This window comes from Triticum aestivum, chromosome 2A, assembly GCF_018294505.1.
Source record: "Triticum aestivum cultivar Chinese Spring chromosome 2A, IWGSC CS RefSeq v2.1, whole genome shotgun sequence".
Lineage (NCBI taxonomy): Eukaryota > Viridiplantae > Streptophyta > Magnoliopsida > Poales > Poaceae > Triticum > Triticum aestivum.
Window position 1 is genome coordinate 527,292,632 of NC_057797.1, and position 6,601 is coordinate 527,299,232.

Sequence of the window (6,601 nt, forward strand, 5' to 3'; positions counted from 1 at the left end):
GTCTCCGGCCATCATCACACCCCCCACCGCCTCTCATTACGCTCAGTCACCCAACCTTGCCCTCCTTCGGAGCTCACACGTCCGGCGGCGCCCAGTGCCTTCTTTGACGGCGGGCGTGGCTCCTCGTCCTGTGGTTGCAGTTTTGGCCTATGCCTGACCTCCTCTCTCCTGTTCGTGCTCCGACGGCTTGGGATTGCTCGGACTCTGGCCAGGGCAAAATCCCTGCATCTTATGCTGGCAGCGGCGACACCCGCGGATGTAGTTCCCTTCTTGAAGGCGCTGCCATGGCCGTTATCTGTGCCCCTCTTCGAGCATCGGGGGAAACCCTAGGTTCTGGTTATCCGGATCGGACGACGACGGCGTCTCGGCATCGTTCTCCTTATGAAGGCGTTGTCTTGTATGCTCGCGGCGTCCTCGATTCTAGATTTGAAGAAGTTGGTTGTCTAGTTGTTGGTCTGAGCTGCTTCTCAGGGCGGCGAGTGTAGCTGTGTTTTTCTTTGTTTGGGTCGTGTTTCCTTTGTCTCTCTCCTTCGGACACCATGTTCATGTCCTTGCGTCCGTGTCATGTGTTGTATCATCTGTTGTACTCGTTCTAACTTCTTCTATCAATGAAATGATATGCAAACTTTGCGTATTCTCGAAAAAAAATTCACCTTGGGCGAGATAAAATTGCATGGTGCCACCGCTGCGATCCTAACCGTCAAAAAATACAATCCTACGGTAGTCTGGCCTGGATAGCCTCGGTATCCCGCAGACCGCAGTCATGCCATACAGACTTGCCGGCGAATCACGAATCTCGTCCCAAGTTCAGTACTCGCATAGCCTTCTTCCCACCGAGCAGCCCCTCACGAACCCTAGCTTGCTAAACCCTACTCCTTCCCTTCCCCGATGGATCCGCAGCAACCGGAGCCTGTCAGCTATCTGTGCGGAGGTGATCTCCCTCTCTCGTTCGTTTTTTCTTTTCTGGAATTTGTCGACCACGAATCGCTTTCCTCCCCGCAGAAAAAAAGGGGGACGAGTCGGCGACGGTTTCTCGCTTGGGAACGCCAGCGAGGCTGCTGTTTTCGCCCTCCTCTGCTCGCTTCTCCGGCAGCGGGTCCCCCGTTCTCTCTTGGGCTGTTTCTATAGGCGGGGTTAGTTTTTTGGAGTCGAGTGTCAAACCCGGGACGGTCTGAAGATCAATATTCAGACAAGAACACTTACAGCAGTGAAACTTGGTGGAATTATTGGTGTTTACTCATGAAACTGTGAAGAACACAATATTTCACATGGTATTACTTTAAGCGATGTGCTATTATGTTCGATTAGCTATGTGGAACCGTCCGTGTCTAAACAATTGTGTCCCAAACAAAACTCTACCCCAATATTCTATAAATAGAAAGAAATATAGTGCAGTCTAGGATTTTTTTTGGGTCAAAACTATCCTTGGCTTATTTATTCTATTCTGCCAAGATGTTTTCTTTATTCAGGGTTGTCATCTATGGCAGATGCTCATGTATCTTCTCATCTTTCTTATTTGTGGGTGTAAGCTATGGTTTTACAAACAGTGAGCTTATTACTCTCATTATTATTTACCAATGTTTGTTGCATTCTGTGTTAGCTAAAAAAAATCTAGCCATGTTAATCTGCACATCGCCTTAGTTTTTTAACTCAAGGTGTTACATATAAAGGAGAACTTCCTGGAGTTGCTGCTGTTAGAGAATGGTGGGAATAATCTGTTGTCTCATCTGCTGAAATCTTAGTTTATCCAGATGAGTTGAGAGTATCTATATGAGTTAAGAGCCTTTCACTTGCTTTACAAGTTCTCATGACCACGATTTATTTCCAGACGCTGAATTTAAAGAGTAAACCTTGAATCTGAATCCTTTCACTTCAGAGTATTCACATTTTCCCACTCTAATGCGACAAGTTCATGACCATGATTTATTTTTCGACCATGAATTTGTGTTTTGATAATTTTTCTGTTTTACTGTTAGTGAATAAATTAGCAAGCTATAGAGCAGCCTAACAGTATCAAGATGAAGTTTGGTTACTGCAAATTCAAAATTTCATCACTTTCTGATGTGATGCAGCTATTAATACAAAATGTTACTATTCCCCACTGTAATGTCGAACAAAAAGTAGTGTTCACTTTGGTGTCTCTTATCTTCCATTTTAAAATTAGAGTTTACATTTTCTTATATACAGTTCAATAACTCTGAACTAAATAAGAGTATAAGACGATCTAGACAATTATTTGATACATAATCTGGATTCATGGGATAGTTTGGTAATGGCTTTGCAATTAGTAATTTGACTAATATTAAATTTGTAATCTCTGTGGACATACATTCTAGTTATGCCATTTCTTTTCAATGCAAGTACTACATCCATTAGATTTGTGCCCCTTTTCATTCTCTTTGTCCTCCCCGTGTTGATGATATTCTTCCAAGGAAAAATAAAGTATACTTTTGATGTTTTATTAGGAATGTTTCCTATCTATAATCCCCCCCAAAAACTTATATTTCGAACTCCCATAAGCTTTCACATTTACGTGGTAAATTTTATAAATATTATGGTGTTTAAGTGCCACCTTAGACAACTAGCCCATGCGGATTAATAAATTCCTCGTTGTGCATACATTATAAATAATTTGATTTCCCCTTCATATTCTGACAAGTATGTGTATGTGTCTCTAGAATAAGCTTGGAAGGGGGCAGCTTATGACATAAGCTGTCAAAAGAACTGGGCCTATATCTACTTGATGAAGCAGAAGTCTGAGACCCTTGAGAAGTTCAAAGAATTTCAGAACAAAGTGGAGCATCATCGTGACAGGAGGATTAAATTTCTTTGATCAGATCACAGAGGAGAATATCTTAGTCACGAATTTAGCAAATATCTTAATGAGCCTGGAGTAGTTTCACAACTTACGCCACCCGGAACTCCGCATAAATTTCTATGATCAGATCACAGAGGAGAATATCTTAGTCATGAGTTTAGCAAACATCTTAGTGAGCGTAGAATAGTTTCACAACTTACGCCACTCGGAACTCGGTGCTCCACTTCGTTCTGAAATTCCTTGAACTTCTCAAGGGTTTCAGACTTTTGCTTCATCAAGTAGAACCATATCTGCTTTCGCCAGTAAAAGTTACGAAGTAAAGGTATCCACCACACTCCAGTATACTCATTGGACCACATACATTAGTATGTATTATATCCAACAAGTCAATCGCTCGTTCAACTGACCAGTGAACGGCGTCTTGGTCATTTTGCCCATCAGACAAGCTTCGCATGTGTCAAATGATTCGAAATTGAAGACTTTAAAACTCCCAACATTTTCTTTCTGATATGGCCAAGAGCCCAAGACGGCAGTGCCACATAAATGTGGTATTTGTCTCAGTCTTCTTAATTCGAAAATGAGGGGATACGTGTATCCCAGCCGTGTCCCGCCATTCTAGAACGCTGATTCAACAGTTTCAGCTGTGTCCGTGCTTTTTAGGATTAGGCATACAGGCCTTTCAACCCAGTTTAGTAGAGGGGTGGGTTTGTTTCCAGGTTCTTTTGTTCTTGGTTGGCTCTCTCAATTGTTGATTGTAGATCGTGCGTCCTGCGCTTTGATCGGGCAGCGAGACCCGCCCTGGTTGTAAAGCAAAGCAAGGATGTTTGTAAATTTATCGTTTAGGAACCACTAGAATCATCGACCAACATATCTGACTTTGTCAGCAGTTCTTATTACTTTATTAGCACCATTGTTCCTATCAGATTGTAAATTTCGACATTTATACTCATTTCTTTCATATGTTATGCTTTTAGCTCAACTGCCACATTCTAGGAAATACACAGGATCATGTATATTTAATTTCTATCTTGATTTAACACATCAGTTCATGTTGTTTCTTTTTCATTGGTTTTTGTATTATATATTTTTTAAACAAAGGTGAGGCAGGCACTGACTAGAGTTTATGTTGTAGTAAAATATTTTTGTTTGTTTGTAGAGGTACACTTGTTTCTTTAACTTTCTTTTGTGTCTTCAAAATCAATCATGTTGCAGTCAGTGACTTGTGTTAAATGACAATAACCTGGTACATGTCACATACCTATGTTGCAAGAATGCACTTTACCTTCCTCGTCCTCAAGACGCAGCCACCTGGCGCACCTACCTATATTGAGGGATATAGCCAATCTTGCTACTTTAGTGAGGCCGTGATGTTTGATTGCAAAGTGGTTGTTACAAATTGGTTGGTTTTAGGTTCAAAGCTGGTACCTGATCTTATACTGCACTTTTTGTTTTGATGATCTTTTGCTCTTGTGGTTGCTTGACGATGCCACTGGATATTAGATTTTCAATTCAGCTCAAACTCATTATTTTTTTTGGCAACATATGATCTTTGCTTTGCATGCTGTGTCTGTGCAATTTCTCATGAACTGTCTCCTTACTTGGGCAGTTGTTCAATATGAAGCTCGCTGAAGACAAGAAACAAATATCATTCACTGTTAAGTGTGTGCCCTGAGACAAAGCTACTACAATGGAGAAATGTATTAGGCAGTACTCGCTCCTAGGTAGTAATCTTTCCATTGGACTTTGGCTTGAAGTGGTAAAAACTTGTCAAACGTGTATTGAGATTTTAGACATTTGAGGATTGAGATTATGCATCTTTTAGCTGGATTTTAAAACATGGTTATTATTGCTGTCGCCAGGAATGAAGTGCCCTGTTGGTTGCACGCAGGCTCTGGCTGTTATTTGCTGCCTTTGTCGTTATTACTACCTGTGTAACTATTTTAAGACGTTTTTGTAGTTCAAATTGAAATGTAAAAATGTCTTATATTTAGTTACGAAGGTAGTACCTTAAATTCTCCTGCCATGTTCTTTAATTGTGCTAAACTGAGCTTTGTAATGTGCAATTAAGGAACCTCTTTCCATTACGTCATTGTCATGTTTGGGGGTATGCCTGCCGCACAGTACTACCTTTACAAGAACATCCCTATAAACTTACAACTGTTCAGGCCTCCTTTGGTTCATAGGATAGGAAAATCATAGGAATAGAGTCATAAGAAATGAGATACATGCATCTCAAATCCTATGAGTAGGAAAGGAGATGTCTTTTGATTCACTTCATAGGATTTTTTTCATTGAATCTAGACTAATGTTTATTTTCCTATGAGATGTGAAGGATAGGAAGAATTCCGTCATAGGAATAGGATTCCATTCCTCCAAACCAACGGCTCTAAAGAAATTTTTCCTACAAAAATCCAATCATATGAAATTCCTACAAAAATCCTCCAAACCAAAGGAGGCCTCAACCTTTACAAGAACATCCTTATAAAGTTAGAAAATAACTCTGAGATCTTTGGGCATATTGACGTTGTCGTTCTCTTGGTACACTGAGCAAATCTCGATGCTGCCTCTTGATCTCTGGAGCACCATCAGAGCAAGGATAACATTGTTGACACAATGGCCGTTAACCCAGCAATAGCGGACAGAGGACTAGATTGCTGTCCCGGAAAAGAAGCAACGAGTAGGGTTGGACCGCAAAGCGTCGTGCAAATTTCTACTACTAAATGAGAGTTGGTGTTTGCACGTCACCAAATGTGGTTTCATCACTCCCTGGGTCAATGATTTCCCCTTTTTTCCGTCTTGCAAGCCATGTTCTGCATGTAACTCAATCAAATATATCAAAATCATGTCCTGCATTAACTTAATCAAATTAAATAAAATCTTATCAAAATTTCACTTAATCAAAACCTTCTTTATCTTCCCTTATCATACTTAAATTAAATTAAATCTTATTAAAATCTACAATATGATGGGTGTAACGTATACGTCGGATATGATTGGTGTTGAACCTCTAGAATATGTATGCCTCTGTTGCAACGCAGAGACAATTAGTCAGTACTCTCTTTGTAAACTAATATAAGAGCGTTTAGATCATTATAAACTAGTTAACGGAGGGAGTAATTAGGTTTTGAGGGGATTTCTTGCCGTCAAGTATTCTCTTATGTGTTGAGTACATTGAATGTACAAAAATGGCTATAATAGAGTTTCCTTTGTTGAATCTTTTTCATGACTTGACAGAGAATTTGATAAGCCGAAGATCCCATTGTATTCCAGAAGCTCGAGAAGCATTTTTCGTTCAAAATGCTAGAACTAGATAAGGAAGTTTTCTATCCTTGATAAAAAATTGACTCCATGGTCCAATGGATAAGGTGCTGGTCTACCGATCTAGTGACTCTGGGTTAGATTATATTCAGTTTTTTGCCCTTCTTTGATCTAACAAATATATAAATGTAAAGTCAGATGTTGCCATCAAGTGACTCCGTGGCCCAATGGATAAGGCGCTGGTCTACGAAACCAGAGATTCTGGGTTCGATCCCCAGCGGAGTCGGATTTACCTTTTCGCTTTTTCTGCCGTTGTCTTGGGCCAAAATATGGGTACACCTCTCGTGAAGGAAGGCCCAATAGGCCGTATAGCTTTTTCTGGGCAATTCCTATTTGGCGCTGCAGGCGCCGGTCTGTTGTTTCTGCAAACCGGCGCCTGCAGGCGCGTCAACTGGGCCGGCCCATCTAGAATTTTCTTCTGTGTTTAAAATGAAAAACCCAAAGTCGGATTTACCTTTTCGCTTT

At 40.7% G+C, this 6,601-nt stretch overlaps 1 long non-coding RNA gene and 1 other non-coding gene across 2 annotated transcripts; both read left to right on the forward strand.

The window, feature by feature from the left end:
• Positions 1-714: 714 nt before the first annotated feature.
• Positions 715-4,830, forward strand: LOC123189240 (uncharacterized). The gene is made up of 2 exons (XR_006495659.1): positions 715-931; positions 4,425-4,830. It is a non-coding gene; the product is annotated as an uncharacterized lncRNA (long non-coding RNA).
• A 1,459-nt stretch (positions 4,831-6,289) lies between these two features.
• TRNAR-ACG (transfer RNA arginine (anticodon ACG)) lies at positions 6,290-6,362 on the forward strand. The gene has a single exon. It is a non-coding gene; the product is annotated as a tRNA-Arg (tRNA).
• The last annotated feature ends 239 nt before the right edge of the window (positions 6,363-6,601 follow it).